The sequence below is a fragment of the Nannobrachium achirus genome (assembly GCF_963921795.1).
Source record: "Nannobrachium achirus genome assembly, chromosome: 19".
In the NCBI taxonomy this organism is placed as follows: domain Eukaryota; kingdom Metazoa; phylum Chordata; class Actinopteri; order Myctophiformes; family Myctophidae; genus Nannobrachium; species Nannobrachium achirus.
In genome coordinates this window covers 53,405,286-53,425,819 of record NC_137826.1, presented here as the reverse complement: position 1 = coordinate 53,425,819, position 20,534 = coordinate 53,405,286, and positions in this window count along the sequence as shown.

The window sequence follows — 20,534 nt, the reverse complement described above, 5'->3', positions numbered from 1 at the left end:
CATATATCCCCCAACACTATTGTGTGAATGAAGTGGAACATGTAGATTTGATTAGGACTAATTAGCATTATTTATTTAGGCTGGAACATATTTAGCCTCCAGCAACACACCTGAAAGGTGACACATCACTACAGCTGTTTTTCATCCCCATTTTGACCTTTAAATCATTAAACAACATAACCATTGTTATTCAAAACATTTTAATATTTGCACTTGTTAATACAATATTGAAACTTTTCTTAAGTGAATGTAAATGGGTCAGTGACGTGACACCCCAAAAAATGTGTTTTTAAAAAAACTTTAAATTGCAGGCATAAAAGTTATTTACTTTTGTTCTACTCACTCTCAACCTTATGGAAATACATTTTGTTTTTAGATATTTTATTGGAATCAGACTTTATTCAGCAGTTTGTTGTACTTGTGCCTAAAATCGTCATATGGTGTGACATGAAAATAATTGTTCATAAAATGAAAATGGAGTACATCTTTCTTAAGTTACTCACTTTATCAAAGTCCTTTATCATAACTAACCAGTGATCCACTATAGTTTTTTGAAAATTAATTATATCTGTATATTTTTTTCATAATCGACACTCTGTGTGAGGCCCATGTTCATGATCTTACAACATATTTTAAATGTATTCTGTCAAAACTTTCTCTAAAATTACACAAATATTTGTGACTCTTCCTGATAATATTCTCTATGTAATCCATAAACATTTTTTTGGTTTAATCATTAATAAAGGTATGATTTTTCACTATTTGGAATGTCACACCAAATGATTTAGTGTCACACCGCATGATCATTATCTTCATGTGTCAAAGCAAACTGTGTTTTAACCTACCTATTAGTGAGTACTGAACTTTACTGATTGGTTAAACAATTACCCAGGATAACATGGCCTTAATATTTCTGAACAGGATATTATTGTAGGGCTTTAACATGGGATAAGAAAGAATTGTATGATGAGGATGATGAGGATGTGCACAGGAATGCTACGCACACCTAAGTCTTCTGCCGGCCCACGGCAGAAGGATTCTAAAGAGACAATAAGGCGCATAGCCACACTTAGAGCCAAGACAACATTTTATTAACACCAATTAGTGGAAACAGAACTCAGCATTCAGGTAAATTGCTTTTTTCCGAAGTCTCCTGAACTTGAACACAGCATTTTGTGTTGAACAAATGTAATTAGGAATCATGACATTACACCACATCTCCACTAGCTAAAGAGTGCTGGGTTGCGCAACTCCGAAAATAGCTGATCTACAAGCTCTCGCAGCACAACGTGTTGAGAGCTTGTAGATCAGCTATTTTCGCTAGTTTTGTCTCGGGTCCTACCTTAACACTGTCCACTGTCCAGTCCAGTGAGTGAAAGTACAAAAGTATTAGATCAGATTAGATTATACATTTAGACTGTATTGTACATCAGCCAGTCGTATTTGGTGAGGGTAGCAAACCGGCTGCCTTGTTGCGGTTCTGCTATGCCACAGACAACCTCCTGCTCTTCGTAGAAAATGCAGTCTCGCCCCTTTGGCTCCTCTCTCCTTGCTGGGTCATTGTTTAGTTTCTCCCTGTACTTTCTCGTTCTCTCAGCACTTGTCATTTTCCAGCTGACAAAAGAAAATGGAATGTAAAGTTTAAGACAAAGAGAAAATATTGTTTAGATTGAAACAATATGTTAAGGTTTCTGTGAAGGGGTTTCTGCTCTGTCTGATGAATTTGAAGTATCACTGAATGAAGCTAAATTACATTTTATGTAAAAATGTTTAAATGTACAAAAGAAACATGGAACTTTGTTATTTATTGTTTTATCTGTAGTTAAATACAGTATAAATCATATGGTGTGACAATCAAGTCATATGGCGTGACAAGCAGACATGTCACACCATTATGATTAAGTGTCACACCATATTACGTTTTCTGCATTTAGGTTTATCTTGAGGCTACTATGTACACATTAGCATGCTAACAGCATGCTAGCTATAACAAAGCAACCTAGATATACATGGAAATATGACCAAAACTTCAAATAACTTAAGCTTTTTTTAATGAAAAGGTGTCACTCCAACAGACATCCAAAGTGGTGTTTCAACAAGATGGCAAAGTTTCAACAAGATGGCATTTCATGAAAATGTTAAAATCATAACTCACCTCAGACACCTGTCTTGCAGTTGTGCTGGGAGTGCTGAATAGCCTTACAGAAGAAGGACCTCTCAAGCCAATAGGTGTCCAAATAATTGCCTGTTTAATTTGTCCAAACTAGTGTCACACCAAATGATTTTGGTTTGGGGGACAAAATGTTTTTGATCAGAAATGACTGAAAATATTATGCTTTGACTTTGAAAAGATATAGGCTCACAAATAGACATTTTTTTTTAGCCTAAATTCATTTTCAAATGATTTTTAGCAATTATTTTTCTTAGTTTTATTCAAGTTCCCACTTTGAGAAACAAGGTCAGGACAGTCACACCATATGAGTTTTGCCATGTTTGGTTGAAAATTCTGAAGAAATGAGGAATGAAATGTTTTAATCTTGAGTAAGTTCACATAAAGCTTAATGTCCTGCACAATATTCAGAAGGTTTTTGACAAATATATTTTTTATTTATACATGTTTGACACCGAGGACAGCGAAAACGTTACGTCACGTCACCCACCCAAATATCTGAACAGTGTCAGTCTGAAAATACATTTTTATTAAAACACAGAAATCCTAGTTAGCGCTACCTAACACTTTATGTCAGTTGTTTCCAGTGGTTTCAATTGGAATACATAGCTATGTAACACAAATTGTACCCCTTTCACCTCCTTTAAACACATTAGGTCCTGTGTATACATTACTTTATTATTGCTGGTTGTAGGGCTTGTAACTCTATATGCATCTGTTCAGTTAGAAGACTAGAAGGTTTTGAATGTTGTGGAATGTTTTGGAGGACATTTTCCCCAATTGTTGATGGACAGGAAAAAGAGAGTCAGCATTCTGACAGCTTGAGGGAGAGCATTCCAGAGATAGGGGGCACGATGTGTGAATGCTCTGTTACTTTATTATGTGTAACTTGTGACTGTGAGCCGACCAGCATCCTGGGAGCAAACAGGTCTTCCAGGCATGTACGGTTCTATTAAATCAGACATGTAGGACTGGGCAAGTCAGTTTAGGCCTTTACAGGTCAAGAGCAGCACCTTGAAATCAGCTCTGGCCTCTATTGGCAGCCAACGTAATGCTTTAAGTGTCATGTGATGTGATCACATTTCCATTTCTAGGTTAATACTTTAGCTGCAGTATTTTGGACTAGCCTAAGGCCAAATTTGTTGCTGTTGATGGTAGTCTGGAGAAAAGAGCATTGCCGTAATATTCTAGAAGTGATGAATGCATGGACCAGGGTTTCATTGTCTTGAATTGGATTAAGTTACGCGGGTGGTAGAAGGCAGATTGTGTGATGATCTTTATATGGTATTTGAAGGACAGTGATGGGTCAAATACTACTCCTACATTTCTGATTGTTGGTGTGTGGGTTATTGAGCAGCCATCAAGATTTAGAGTTATGTTATTGTACAGGTGGGTGTGTTTGGCAGGACCGACCAGCAGCATCTCTGATTCACCAGAGTTCAGGAGCAGGAAGCTATTATTCATCATATCTTCATCAACCTCATTTAAACAGATTTCAATATTATGGAGGCGAGTCATAAACCTTTTGTGGTAAATTATTCAGAAATAACATACATTATTGAACAAGTTATGTTCATTAGGTTCTCTGAAAACCTTGAAAATGACTTAAATCATTATTTTAGGAAGATAACAAAGTGCATGTTTAAACATAACAGGACAGGAGTCATTTATCCAAGAATATGTCATGGCACAACTTTTATTTTCAAAAGCATGCAAAAAAAAGTTGAATTAAAATGACTACACACAATAAACATTGCAAAAGTGTAGACATTTATTTGACTTGTTACATTATACAAAGTGGAAAACATTGGTCATGTTATCCTGTCAGTTTTTAAAACAGAAGAAATCACAGTGGCAAAACAGGTCATATTCAGTGGAATAGGTATAGGCATAGAAGAAAATAATGTACAACTCTAACTCTACTCTGGCTTTACCACTGTCTGAACCCCATGTGCTGCATCAGAGTTTCAGATTTTAGACTAAAGCTGTAACAAACTGTACATTTAGGACTTTGCCCCTGTATAGGGGGTTTCACCTGTATGAATCCTTGTGCTTTTTCAGATTACTATTTACAACTAAAACTGCTGCTAGAAACTGTACATCTAAAGGTTTTTTTCCCCCGTATGGACCGTCATATGCTTCTTCAAATTACCTTTTGTATTACAGCTTTTTTCACAAACTTCACAGCTATAGGGGGTTTTCCCTATATGAACCCTCATGTGCCGCTTCAGATCACCATTACCACTAAAGCTCCTGCCACAATCTGTACAGATATAGGGCTTTTCCCCTGTATGAATCCTCATGTGCCTCTTCAGACCACTTGTTTGACTAAAGCATGTGCCACAAACTGTACAGCTAAAGAGCCTTTCCCCTGTATGAACCCTCATGTGCCGCTTCAGATCACCATTACCACTGAAGCTCTTGCCACAAACTGTACAGATATAGGGCTTTTCCCCTGTATGAATCCTCATGTGCTTCTTCAGATGACTTGTTTGACTAAAGCATGTGCCACAAACTGTACAACTATATGGTTTTTCACCTGTATGAATCCTCATGTGCCTCTTCAGATCAACATTTTGAGTAAAGCTGTTGCCACAATCTGTACAGCTAAAGGGCGTTTCCCCCGTATGAATCCTCATGTGCTTCTTCAGATCACCATTACCACTAAAGCTCTTGCTGCACTCTGTACAGTTAAAGGGCTTTTCCCCTGTATGAATCATTATGTGCTGCTTCAGATTATAAGATTTACTAAAGCTGTTGCCACAATATGTACAGTTAAAGGGCTTCCCCCTATTTTGAGTCTTCATGGGTGGACAATGTTTTGATGATTTTACACCATGGACCAGCTGGTTGTTCATAGACAATATGTTTCTATCCTCATGTTGTGTCTTGTGTGATTGCAGTGTGTTCAAAATTGGCTGGTTGTCCCTGGTCTCGTCCCACTCATCACTGTCTTCAGTATCAGATTCAGAACAGTGTGAAGAGAGCAGCTGAGCATCACTAGTTGGTTGTGGTTTATCACAGTCCTCTGCACCAGCGTGTGCTTCCTGTACATGTAAAGTGGTGGCTGGATGGTCTGTTTCAGCATCTTCAGTTTTCACCCTTAAAGTCACATCAGTTTCTATTGGACCATGCTCTTGTGTTTGGAATAGCTCCTCCTGTTCCTCTTTTATCTGTTGAAATTCTGGTTCCTTCTGTCTGTGGCCCCTCTCCTTTATCAGTGTGTGGCCCCTCTCCTTGTTAGGTGAATATGTATGAATCCTCATGTGCTTCTTCAGATAACTATTACAACTAAAGCAGTTTCCACAAACTTCACAGCTATAGGGATTTTCCCCTGTATGGATCCTCATGTGCAGCTTCATATCATAATTTCTACTAAAGCTGTTTCCACAGACAGTACAGCTATAGGGCTTTTCCCCTGTATGAACCTTCATGTGGCTCTTTAGAGTACTTCTTTGAGTAAAGCTGTTGCCACAAAATGTACAGCTAAAGAGCCTTTCCCCTGTATGAATCCTCATGTGCCTCTTCAGATCACCATTACCACTAAAGCTCTTGCCACAACCTGTACAGCTATAGGGCTTTTCCCCTGTATGAACCCTCATGTGCTTCTTCAGATCACCATTACCACTAAAGCTCTTGCCGCACTCTGCACAGCTAAAGGGCTTTTCCCCTGTATGAATCCTCATGTGCTGTTTCAGATGACCAGTGTGATTAAAGCTGTTGCCACATTCGGTACAGCTAAAGCGCTTCCCCCTTTTTTGAATCTTCATGGATGGACACTGTTTTGACGATTTTACACCATGGACCAGCTGGTTGCTCATAGACAATATGTGTCTATCCTCATGTTGTGTCTTGTGTGATTGCAGTGTGTTCAAAATTGGCTGGTTGTCCCTGGTCTCGTCCCACTCATCACTGTCTTCAGTATCAGATTCAGAACAGTGTGAAGAGAGCAGCTGAGCATCACTAGTTAGTTGTGGTGTATCACAGTCCTCTGCACCAGCGTGTGCTTCCTGTACATGTAAAGTGGTGGCTGGATGGTCTGTTTCAACATATTCACTTTTCACCCTTAATGTCACATCAGCTTCTAGTGGGCCATGCTCTTGTGTTTGGGATAGCTCCTCCAGTTCCTCTTTAATCTGGTGAACTTCTGGTTCCTTCTGGATCAGTCTGTGGCCCCTCTCCTTTTTAGGTGAATATGCTTCTTTACACTCAGGGACACAGTCTAGGAGGAGGGACATAAGATCATAGTTAAGTCATGACACGCATTGAGGTCAAACTAATGCATTCTGACAATTCAGCATTGGCATATGTGGCACTGTACCAGTGATCTTTCATAACAAAGGAAGGAGGGCAAACTGATTTTTCATAACAAAGGAAGGATGGCAAACCCATACCCATTATTGAATGCATACAGGCCTGAATGACAATTATATTTTGGTGATTGTCCTTAGTATGCATGCTGAGTGCATCCTAAAGAATGAATCTAAATGACAATTAGTGACCTAAGCTATGGGAAGTTGGTCGGGCCAGCAGTTGTTCAGAAATCACATGACCACATGTGTTTATTTTAATCAATGTCATGTGATATTCTGGCAATGGGTGCAACATACAATCTTAATTTGTTAACTTTGCTATTTGCTTTTCTTTCTTCCCATAGATACATACATGCATATTCTGCTTACTTCTAAGTTGCACAATACAATGGGACAATGGGTATTTATATACCAAATACCAACACATATTACAATACAAATGTCATATTCAATATTATATATGTTGCAACAATTGATCATTATGAACATCACTCTCACCTTCGATGTATCTTGTGCACGGCATATGAAGACCCTCTTCCTTTATAACCAGTTTCACATCCCTGGCAGGGGATGGTTTTGAAGTCACCTCTACAGCGCCTGGTGTTGTCACCACCTACAGAAAACAAGACAGAAGAACAACTACGGTTGAATGAACTGAACTGTAGAAAACATATATATTACAGACAGTATCCTCACATAGGCATATTTATGTTGATCAAATAACATTAATGATATGGGCCACAAAAACATAGCCACTTAAAAGGAGAAGGCATCAGATCTCTTCATCGAATAGATGATCCACAAGCTTTATGATTAGTTGAAAATGCAGAACATTATGTAGCAACCCAACTTTGTTTTAGCTCGTAGATGATATATATATTTTTTTATATATGAAAGTGGTCATATGGACTCAGGAAGAAGAATAACACAGTTAAATAAGACCTCATCCAAAATATTTTGTTGTAATGTATAATGTTTAATTACCTTTTTTCTTTTCGTAACAGCTTTGTATTCCACGTGATTAGAACTATCTGGTAGAAATACTTCATCCTTCACATCCAACAGTCCACTGTTAACCCTTACACGTGATAGAAGGACGGAACACACCTTCAGCACTACCACTGTTGCATTCACCTGTAAGATAAAATGAAGGAGATATAATAATTAATAAACAAATCATGAAAACGTATCTTATTCAAAAAAATATAAGGTACAAACACACAATAATAGATAGCACATTGTAATAGTTATGCAATATTACACACCTGGTGCACAATCTTCCTCCTTTTGGGTTCTCTACAGGACTGCTCAACTTCCCCAGGTTGGTCCATCTGTAATTATGCATGGCTTGGTTACACATTTAAAAACTAGACCAGGTCAACCTGGTTGTGCCAGACCCCGGTTCTGCCAACCCTCTGGGCCTATAAATTTAATGGTACATTTATAGGCTGTCTGTCCCTTTATAGGCTGTCTGTCCCTCCCTCATGTCATCATCATTTATGACATCATGCCTTTTGTAGGCATGTCATCATCATGTCATCATCATATATACCCTTTATATAGAAAACCCGGACAGACCGACATTTGCTTATGTAGGCCTACCCATTTCATGGGTCTGGCAATGATAAAGGTTCCACAGCTCATATCCACAGTGTAATATTGTGTTTGCCAGACCCATGAAATGGGTAGGCCTACATAAGCAAATGTCGGTCTGTCTGTCCGGGTTTTCTATATAAAGGGTATATATGATGATGACATGATGATGACATGCCTACAAAAGGCATGATGTCATAAATGATGATGACAGACAGGGCCCAGAGGGTTGGCAGAACCGGGGTCTGGCACAACCAGGTTGACCTGGTCTAGTTTATATGAGATACAACCTTTTCCACAAATCTCTAGTATTAAACAATTGCCTACATACTGACTATAATGTAAGTTAAAAGCCTGCAACCTCTTACCTCTTTGTTCTATTCTTCCTCAAAGTAGAATCCTTGGAAATGGGATGATCCAGAAAGCCAGACTTGGTTCTGTGTCTTGTCTCTGGATTTGCAGAAGCCACAACATAGACTACAACAAACGTTATGGTACTTATACCTGAGGAGCTTCTTTCACACATTTAATTCAACCAATCAGTATACAGTAAAGGAAGTGGGGGGAGCTAAGATGCTTCCAATGGCCCTGGGCTGACATGAACATTAGCATACCACATCATCTATCTGGAAACACTTTTTACTTTACTGTTGTAAAACAACATGTTCTGTTAAAAGGTTATAGTCCTACTGTGGTATTATATATAATACTTGTTGAGTAACAGGGGTCTCCTCAACTATAGCCATGTATCAGAGTCAGTGTTTTATTGTTTGGTTTATTTTCTTGTTTCATAATTGGTTTCCTGACAATGTAGTGCTGGAGAAGCAGAGATCCCAATTAATAAACACACACTCTGTCAGTGAATACTATTGGAATATAGAGCTATGTTACACCTATTCTAGCAAATGATATCCCTTACTCCCCCTTTAAACACAACAGTGACCGTTTACACAAATTATTACTGGTTGTAGGTTTTGAAACTCTAATCAGTTAGAAAACACCGGTGGTGAATGTTGTGGAATGTTTTGGACAATTTGACCAAATCGTCAATGGACAATTAAGTGACAAGGGTTGGGCAAACTAATTTGCATGTATTCCTTTCATTATGTTAAGTAGTGAGCATCAATTTCCCAACCCTATTGTGTGAATGGAGTGGACATGTAGATAGGATTAGGACTAATTAGCATTATTTATTTAGGCTGGAAAATATTTAGCCTCCAGCAACAACACCTGAAAGGTGACACATCACTACTAGCCTGATTTCAGACTCTACGCAGTTCACTCAGAGAGTGGGCTACATCACTACAGCTATTATTCATCCAAATTTCGACCTTTAAATCATTAAACAGCCTAACCACTGTTATTCACAACCTTTTAAATCAGAAAGAAGCAGTTTCTGCTGACATAAGCAGGAATCATGCAATTGCTTATTTTAAGTTTATACATTACTTTCCCCTGTATGAACCCTCATGTGCAGCTTCAGCTTACATGTTTGACTAAAACATTTGCCACAAACTGTACAACAATATGGTTTTTCACCTGTATGAATCCTCATGTGCTGCTTTAGATTACAGTCGTGGCTAAAGCTGTTGCCACAATATGTACAGTTAAATGGTCTTTCCCTTGTATGAATCCTCATGTGCTGCTTCAGATTACCCACCTGACTGAAGCTGTTTCCACAAACTATGCAGCTAAAGGGGGTTTCCCCTGTATGAACCCTCATGTAACTCTATCTATATGCATCTGTTCAGTTAGAAGACAGGTTTTGAATGTTGTGGAATGTTTTGGAGGACATTTTCCCCAATTGTTGATGGACAGGAAAAATTCCAGAGATAGGGGGCACGATGTGTGAATGCTCTTATTATGCATAACTTGTGACTGTGAGCTGACCAGCATCCTGGGAGCAAACAGGTCTTCCAGGCATGTACATTTCTATTAAACAAGACATGTAGGATGGGGCAAGTCTGTTTAGGCCTTTACAGGTCAAGAGCAGCACCTTGAAGTCAGCTCTGGCCTGTATTGGCTGCCAACGTAATGCTATAAGTGTTGGTGTGATGTGATCACATTTCCATTTCTAGGTTAATACTTTAGCTGCAGTATTTTGGACTAGCCTAAGGCCATTTGTTGCTGTTGATGGTAGACTGGAGAAAAGAGCATTGCCGTAGTACTGGAAGTGATGAATGCATGGACCAGGGTTTCAGTGTCTGTAATTGGATGAAGTTACACGGGTGGAAGAAGGGAGATTGTGTGATGATTTTTTGTATGGTGTTTGACGGACAGTGATGGGTCAAATACTACTCCTACATTTCTGATTGTTGGTTATTGAGCAGCCAATGCAGTTATGTTATTGTACAGGTGGGTGTGTGTGGCAGGACCGAGCAGCAGTGCATGTTCAAACATAACAGGACAGGAGAGTCATTTAACCAAGAACATGTCATGGCACAACTTTTATTTTCAAAAGCATGCAAAAAAAAAAGGTTTAATTAAACTTACTACACACAATGAACATTGCAAAAGTGTAGACATTTCTTTGACTTGTTACATTCTAAAGTGGAAAACATTGGTCTTGTTATGCTGTCAGTTTTTAAAACATAAGAAAGCACAGTGGCAAAACAGGTCATATTCAGTGGAAAATTTATAGGCATAGAAGAAAAGGAACCCAAATTAATGTTTGTGTTGAGGCAGACTGTGTGTGTGTGTGTGTGTGTGTGTGTGTGTGTGTGTGTGTGTGTGGGGGGGGGGGTCTTGGCTGCAGAATTCCCTCAGCCTTAGCATATGTGGCTGGTCATACTGTGATTGTGCATGTTCCTCGTTAAAATTCTGAATAAGCTTCTGCTAAATAATGTAGAACCTTAACCCCTGGCTGAACCGGCATGTGCTACTTCAGCTTTTAATTTAGCTTTAACAAACTGTAAAGCTAGGGCTTTCCCCTAAGCTTTATGAATCTGCAGGTGCATCTTCAGTTGAGCTGTGTGCCTAAAGCTGTTTCCACAATATGTACAGTTAAAGGGCTTTTCCCCAGTATGAACCCTCATGTGCTGCTTTAGATTACCATTTGTACTAAAGCTGTTGCTACAAACTGTACAGCTAAAGGGCCTTTCCCCTGTATGAATCCTCATGTGCTTCTTCAGTTGACCTTGGTCCCTAAAGCTGTTTCCACAATCCGTACAGCTAAAGGGCTTTTCCCCTGTATGAACCCTCATGTGTTGCTTCAGATTACCACTTGTACTAAAGCTGTTGCCACAAACTATGCAGCTAAAGAGCCTTTCACCTGTATGAATCTGCATGTGCATCTTCAGTTGATCTTTTCGCCTGAAGCTGTTCCCACAATCTGTACAGCTAAAGGGGTTTTCCCCTGTATGAATCCTCATGTGCTGCTTCAAATGAGCCTCCTGACTAAAGCTGTTTCCACAAATTGTGCAGCTAAAGGGCTTTTCCCCTGTATGAATCCTCATGTGCTGATTCAGAACATCCCTTCTACTAAAGCTGCTGCCGCAAACTATGCAGCTAAAGGGTTTTTCCCCTCTATGGACCACCATATGTGTCTTCAAATGATGTATGGTACTAAAACCTTTTCCACAATCTTCACAGCTATATGGCTTTTCCCCTGTATGAATCCTCATGTGCTGCTTCAGACTATGCGCTTGACTAAAGCTGTTTCCACAATCTTCACAGCTATATGGCTTTTCCCCTGTATGAATCCTCATGTGCTGCTTCAGACTACCTTTTTGACTAAAGCTGTTGCCACATTCTGTACAGCTAAAGGGCTTTTCCCCCTTTTGAGTCTTCATGGATGGACACTGTTTTGATGATTTTACACCCTGGACCAGCTGGTTGCTCATAGACAATATTTGTCTATCCTCATGTTGTGTCTTGTGTGAATGCAAAATTGACTGGTTGTCCCTGGTCTCGTCCCACTCATCACTGTCTTCCGTATCAGATTCAGAACAGTGTGAAGAGAGCAGCTGAGCATCACTGGTTAGTTGTGATGTATCACAGTCCTCTGCACCAGCGTGTACTTCCTGTACATGTAAAGTGGTGGCTGGATGGTCTGTTTGAACATCTTCAGTTTTTACCCTTAATGTCACATCAGCTTCTAATGGGCCATACTCTTGTGTTTGGAATAGCTCCTCCTGCTCCTCTTTTATCTGTTGAAATTCTGGTTCCTTCTGGATCAGTCTGTGGCCCCTCTCCTTTTTAGGTGAATATGCGTCTTTACACTCAGGGACACAGTCTAGGAGGAGGGAAATGATATAGTTAAGTCATGACATGACACTCATTGAGGTCGAACAAATGCATTCTGACTGTACAGGTGATTTTTCATAACAAAGGAAGGAGGGCAAACCCTTACACCTTCTTGAATGCATACAGGCCTGAATGACAATTATATTTGGGTGATTGCCCTTAGTATGCATGCTGATTGCATCCTAATGAGTGAATCCAAAGAACAATAGAGCTTGGGTCAGCAGCAGTTGTCCAGAAATCACCCACATGTGTTTTTTTTAATCAATGTCAAGTCATATACTGTGTTCCAAGTACTGCGAAAACATGCACTACACCAACGACTCTGGCAATGGGTGCAATTTTGAATAAGTTAACTTTGCTTTTCTTTCTTCCCATAGCTACATATATGCTTGGTCTGTCTACTTCTAGGGCTGCACCACTATACAATGAGAATTTATGCCAAATAGCCATTAGATATTACGATACAAATTATTCAACATTTTGAGTGTTGCAACAATTAATCTGTATGAACATCACACTCACCTGTGATGTATCTTGTGCATGGCATATGAAAATCCTCTTCCTTTATAACCAATTTCACAACCCTGTCAGGTGATGGTTTTGAGGTCACCTCTACAACGCCTGGTGTTGTCACCACCTACAAAAAAAGACAGAAGAACAACTACGGTTGAATGAACTGAACTGTAGAAAACACATATATTTTGTATAACAAATTACAGACAGTGTCCTCACATAGGCAGATGTATGTTGATCAAATAACATTAATGATATGGGCCACAAAAACAAAAACATAGCCAAGGAGAAGGCAAAGTAACTTGGGGACGCTGGTCAATGAAATGTATAGTATATGTTTATCACCAAATACGTCAGATCTCTTCATCGAATATGATTGATCCACAAGCTTTATGATTAGTTGAAAATGCAGAACAGTATGTAGCAACCCAACTTTGTTTTAGCTTGTAGATGATATTAAAAACAAATATGAAAGGGGTCATATGGACTCAGAAAGAAGAATAACACAGTTAAATAAGACCTTATCCAAAATATTTTATTGTTATTTATAATGTTTAATTACCTTATTTCTTTTTGTAACAGCTTTGTATTCCACGTGATTAGAAACATCCGGTGGAAATACTTCATCCTTCACATCCAACAGTCCACTGTTAACCCGTACACGTGATAGAAGGACGGAACACACCTTCATCACTACCACTGTTGCATTCACCTGTAAGATAAAATGAAGGAGATATAACAATGAATAAATAAATAAATCTTGAAACCCTATCTTATTAAAAAAACAATATAAAAGCACACAATAATATATAACACATTGTAATAGTTATGCAATCATACAAGCATTACACACCTGGTGCACAATCTTCCTCCTTTTGGGTTCTCTACAGGACTGCTCAACTTCCACAGGTTGGTCCATCTGTAATCATGCATGGCTTGGTTACACATTTAAAAATGATAAAGGTTGCACAGCTCATATCCATGTAATGTTGTGTTTTATATTAGATACAGCCTTTTCCACAGATCTCTCTTATTTAACAATAGTAGTTTTACATATTTTATCAAACAATTGCCTATATACTGTAGGCCCACTCGTTATGATAAGGTAAAGTTAAAAGTCTCAGCCATGCAATTGCAGTGTGCAACCTCTTACCTCTTTGTTCTATTCTTCCTCAAAGTAAAATCCTTGGAAATGGGATGATCCAGAAAGCCAGCCTTGGTTCTGTGTCTTGTCTCTGGATTTGCAGAAGATATAGACTTAGACTACAACAAACATTGTGGTACTTATACCCGAGGAGTGTCTTTCACACATTCAATTCAACCAATCAGGACACAGTAAAGGAAGTGGGGGGAGCTAAAATGCTTCCGATGGCCCTGGTCGGCCCTGAACATTAGCATACCACATGATATATCTGGAAACACTTTTTCCTTTACTGTTGTAAAACAACATGTTTTGTTAAAAGGTTACGGTCCTATACTCTGGTATTATATATAATACTTGTTGAGTAACAGAGGTCTCCTCAAATATAGCCATATGTATCAGAATCAGTGTTATATTGTTTGGTTTATTTTCTTGTTTCATAATTTGTGTTTCCTGACCTGAAAATGTAGTGCTGGAGAAGTGCTGGAGAAGGCAAGCAGAGATCCCAGTTAATGAACAAACACTTAAAACTCTGTCAGTGATTACTATTGGAATATAGAGCTATGTTAAACCTATTCTAGCAAATGATATCCCTTACTCCCCCTTTAAACACAACAGTGACAGTTTACACATATTCATTTATTATTGCTGGATATAGGCTTAGAAACTCTGTGTATCTAATCAGTTAGAAGGGTCTTGTTGTGAATGTTGTGGAATGTTTTGGACAATTTGACCAAATTGTCCATGGACAAGTGACAAGGGTTGGGCCCACTCATTTGCATGTATTCCTTTCATTATGTTAAGTAGTGAGCATATATCCCCAACACTATTGTGTGAATGGAGTGGAACTTGTAGATAGGATTAGGACTAATTAGCATTATTTATTTAGGCTGGAACATATTTAGCCTCCAGCAACAACACCTGAAAGGTGACAAATCACTACAGTTGTTTTTCATCCCCATTATGACCTTTAAATAATTAAACAACTTAACCCTTGTTATTCAAAACATTTTTAATATTTGCACTTGTTGAAAACGTATCTTAATTGAATGTAAATATCTGAACAGTGTCAGACTAAAATGCATTTTTATTAAAACGCATAGGCCTAGATCCTAGTTAGCGATAACCTAACACTTTATGTCAGTTCAGGAGCAGGAAGCTATTATTCATCCATATATTAACCTCAGTTAAACAGTTTTCAATATTATGGAGGCTAGATGATACATTATTCAGAAATACATTTATTCGATAATAAGTTCTGTTTATTCTTTTTTTTTTCTGAAAACCTTGAACAAATGACATGAGTCATTCTGTTAGGAGGATAAAGGGTATGTTCAAAACAGGAGAGTCATTTATCCAAGAACATCATGCAATAACTTTTATTTTCCAAAGCATGCTAAAGGAGTTGCATTTCACTGAGTACACACAATAACCATTGCAAAAATGGAGACATGTTGTTACATTATAAAAAGTGGAAAACATTTGCAGTGTTAGCAAAACATGTCATCTTCAATGGAATAGGCATAGGAGAAAATTAACCCAAATGAATGTTTGTGTTAAGGTCATACTGTGATTAGAAAGAATGTTCCTTGTGCACATTTGCAGATTCTGAATAAGCTTCTGCTAAATAATGTGGAACTGTAGGCTTAACCCCTGGTCGAACCAGCATGTGCTACAGATTTTAGCTAGGGCTAGGGCTTTCCCCCTGTATGAATCCGCATCGCATCTTTAGTTGATCTTTTTGCCTGAAGCTGTATTTTTAATAAAACACAGAGATCCTAGTTAGCGCTAACCTAACACTTTGTCAGTTGTTTCCAGTGGTTTCAATTGGAATACATAGCGATGTATTAAGCACACATTATATCCCTTTCACCCGTTTTAAACACATTAGGGACTGTTTACATATTGCATTATTATTGCTGGTTGTAGGGCTTGTAACTCTATGCATCTAATCAGTTAGAAGACAGGCTTTTAATGTTGTAGAATGTTTCGGAGGACATTTTCCCCAATTGTTGATGGACAGGAAAAATATCTGACCGCTTGAGGGAGAGCATTCCAGAGATAGGGGCACAATGTGTGAATGCTCTGTTACTTTAATGTGTGTAACATGTGACTGTGAGCTGACCAGCATCCTGGGAGCATACATGTCTTCCAGGCATGTACGGTTCTATTAAATCAGACATGTAGGACGGGGCAAGTCCGCTTAGGCCTTTACAGGTCAAGAGCAGCAACTTGAAGTCAACTCTGGCCTCTATTGGCAGCCAACGTAATGCTATAATTGTTGGTGTGGTGTGATCACATTTCCATTTCTAGGTTACAGTATTTTGGACTAGCCTAAGGCCATTTGTTGCTGTTGATGGTAGACTGGAGAAAAGATCATTGCAGTAGTCTATTCTAGAAGTGCATGGACCAGGGTTTCAGTGTCTGGAAGTGAGCGTATTGGATGAAGTTATGCTGGTGGAAGAAGGGAGATTTTTATATGGTGTGTGAAGGACAGTGATGGGAGGATATGGGTCAAATACTACTCCTACATATCTGATTGTTGGTGTGTGGGTTATTGAGCAGCCATCACAGTTCAGAGTTATGTCATTGTACAGGTGGGTGTGTTTGGCAGGACCGACTAGCAGCATCTCTGATTTACCAGAGTTCAGGAGCAGGAAGCTATTATTCATCCATATCTTAACATCAGTTAAACAGGTTTCAAGATTATGGAGGCTTTTTTGTGTAAAGTGGTGGCTGGATGGTCTGTTTCAACATCTTCACTTTTCACCCTTAAAGTCAAATCAGTTTCTAATGGACCATGCTCTTGTGTTTGGGATAACTCCTCCTGTTCCTCTTTTATCTGTTGAAATTCTGGTTCCTTCTGGATCAGTCTGTGGCCCCTCTCCTTTTTAGGTGAATATGCTTCTTTGCACTCAGGGACACAGTCTAGGAGGATGGAAATAACAGGATAGTTAAGTTCTATATGGTGCTAGTTTTATAAAAAGTGGAAAACATTGGTCTTGTTAGCCTGTCAGTTTTTAAAACATAAGAAAGCACAGTGGCAAAACAGGTCATATTCAGGGGAATAGGTATCGGCAGAGAAGAACAGGAACCCACGTTAATGTTTGAGGCAGAGGCAGACTGTGTGTGTGTGATTGTGTATTGGGGGGGGAGGGTCTTGGCTTCAGGATTCCCTCTGCCTTATCATATTTGGCTGGTCATACTGTGATTACAATGCATGTTCCTCGTTCAAATTTCTGAATACGTTTCTGCTAAATAATGTAGAACTGTAAAGCCCCTGGCCGAACCTGCATGTGCTACTTCAGATTTTAATTTAGCTGTAACAAACTGTAAAGCTAGGACATTTCCCCTTTATGAATCTGCATGTGCATCTTCAGTTGAGCTGTGTGCCTAAAGCTGTTTCCACAATGTGTACAGTTAAATGGCTTTTCCCCTGTATGAATCCTCAGGTGCTTCTTCAGATCAACATTTTGACTAAAGCTTTTGCCACAATCTGTACAGCTAAAGGGCCTTTCCCCTGTATGAATCCTCATGTGCTTCTTCAGTTGACCTTGTTCCCTAAAGTTGTTGCCACAAACTTCACAGCTAAAGGGACTTTCCCCTGTATGAACCCTCATGTGCTGCTTCAGAACATCATTTCTACCAAAGCTGCTGCCACAAACTATGCAGCTAAAGGGTTTTCCCCCCGTATGAATCCTCACATGCTTCTTCAGATCACCACTACGACTAAAGCTGTTACCACATTCTGTACAGTTAAAGGGCTTCCCCCCTTTTTGGGTCTTCATGGATGGACACTGTTTTGATGATTTTACACCCTGGACCAGCTGGTTGCTCATAGACAATATTTGTATATCCTCATTTTGTGTCTTGTGTGAATGCAAAATTGACTGGTTGTCCCTGGTCTCCTCCCACTCATCACTGTCTTCAGTATCAGATTCAGAACAGTGTGAAGAGAGCAGCTGAGCACCACTAGTTAGTTGTGATGTATCACAGTCCTCTGCACCAGCATGTACTTCCTGTACATGTAAAGTGGTGACTGGACTGTCTGTTTCAACATCTTCACTTTTCACCCTTAAAGTCACATCAGCTTCTAATGGTCCTTGCTCTTGTGTTTGGGATAGCTCCTCCTGTTCCTCTTTAATCTGTTGAAATTCTGGTTTCTTCTGGATCAATCTGTGGCCCCTCTCCTTTTTTGTTGAATATGCTTATTTACACTCAGGGACACAGTCTAGGAGGAGGGACATAACATCATAGTTAAATCATGACACTCATTGAGGTCAAACTAATGCATTCTGACAATTCACCATTGGCATATGTGGCGCTTTACCAGTGATTTTTCATAACAAAGGAAGGGGGGCAAACCCTTACACCTTCTTGAATGCATACAGGCCTGAATGACAATTATATTTGGGTGATTGTCCTTAGTATACATGCTGAGTGCATCCTAATGAATGAATCTAAAGAACGATTAGTGACCTAAGCTATGGGAAGTTGGTCGGGCCAGCAGTTGTTCAGAAATCACACACACCCCTATGACCACATGTGTTTATTTTAATCCATGTTGTCATCAATGTCATGTCATATTCTGGCAATGGATGCAACATACAATCTAAATGTGTTAACTTTGCTATTTGCTTTTCTTTCTTCCCATAGGATACATACATGCATATTCCGCGTACTTTTAAGTTGCACAATACATTGGGACAATGGGTATTTATATACCAAATACCAACACATATTACAATACAAATGTCATATTCAATATTTTGAGTGTTTCAACAATTGATCGGTATGAACATCACTCTCACCTGTGATGTATCTTGTGCACGGCATATGAAGATCTTCTTCCTTTATAACCAGTTTCACATCCCTGTCAGGTGATGGTTTTGAGGTCACGTCTACAATGCCTGGTGTTGTCACCACCTTCAGAAAACAAGACAGAAGAACAACTACAGTTGATTGAACCGAACTGTAGAAAACATAGTTTTCGTATAACAAATTACAGCCACTATCCTCAGACAGATTTATGTTGATATGATCTCTTACATTTGGTTTCTCATGTAAGAAAAATGACATTCATGATATGGGCCACAAAAACGTCGCCACTTAAAAGGAGATGGCAGGAGAAGTAACTGGGTAAAATTGGTCAATGAGATGTATAGTATATGTTTAAAACCAAATACATCAGATCTCTTCGTCGAATGCGACTGATCTACACGCTTTGCACTACATTACACTACATTACATTGCAACCTAACTTGACATAGCTAGCTATGCTATAAAATATATATGCTATGGATCATATGGAGCCAGGAAGAATGACACAGTTAAATAATCATCCAACATATTTTATTTTAATGTTTAATTACCTTTTTTCTTTTTGTAACAGCTTTGTTGTATTCCAAGTGGTTAGAAAGATCCGGTAGAGATACTTCGTCCTTCACATCCAACAGTCCACTGTTAACCCTTACACGTGATAGAAGGACAGAACACACCTTCAGCACTACCACTGTTGCATTCACCTGTAAAATGAAGGAGATATAAGAATGAACACATAAATAATGTACACTTATCTTATTAAAAACAATATACAAACACACAATAATAGATAATACATTGTAATAGTTATGCAATAACACAAGCCTTACACACCTGGTGCACAATTTTCCTCCTTTTGGGTTTTCTACCGGACTGCTCAACTTCCCCAGGTTGGTCCATCTGTAATCATGCATGGCTTGGTTAGACATTTAAAAATGATTAAGGTTGCACAGCTCATATCCACAGTATAATATTGTGTTTTATATTAGATACAACCTTTTCCACAGATCTCTTGTATTAAACAAGAGGCCTAAAATACTGTAGGCCGACTCTTTATGACTATACGGTCAAGTTAAAAGTCTCAGCCAAGCAATTGCAGTGTGCAACCTCTTACCTCTTTGTTCTATTCTTCCTCAAAGTAAAATCCTTGGAAATGGGATGATCCAGAAAGCCAGACTTGGTTCTGTGTCTTGTCTCTGGATTTGCAGAAGCCACAACATAGACTACAACAAACGTTGTGGTACTTATACCTGAGGAGTGTCTTTCACACATTGAATTCAACCAATCAGGACACAGTAAAGGAAGTGGGGGGAGTTAAGATTCTTCCATGGCCCTGGGCTGACATGAACATTAGCATACCACAGCATCTAACACAATGTCCTCTTGATTTTCAGTACACACAGTCTGGTGAATTAATATTTTATATTATTTATTTTATATATTTTTCCTTTATAGTATAGTGTATAGTAAGTGATTGGGCCCCACACTTTTACCCCCTATAAAAAGAAATGCTCAACGCTGACAGGTGGTCAGCAGGTGGTCAACATTTTAGGCCAATAAAACAACTATACCAAATATCACGTTTTTTTAAACAATATATTTATTAATTGTTTATTTTTTTCACAGAGATTTCAAAATGTTACATTTGTTACACTTTTTATTTTTTTTACATACATAGGAGTTGGCAGCCGGACTAATAAGGAGAGAGGAGCTGTTCACCAGCATTAAGGCCCATTCC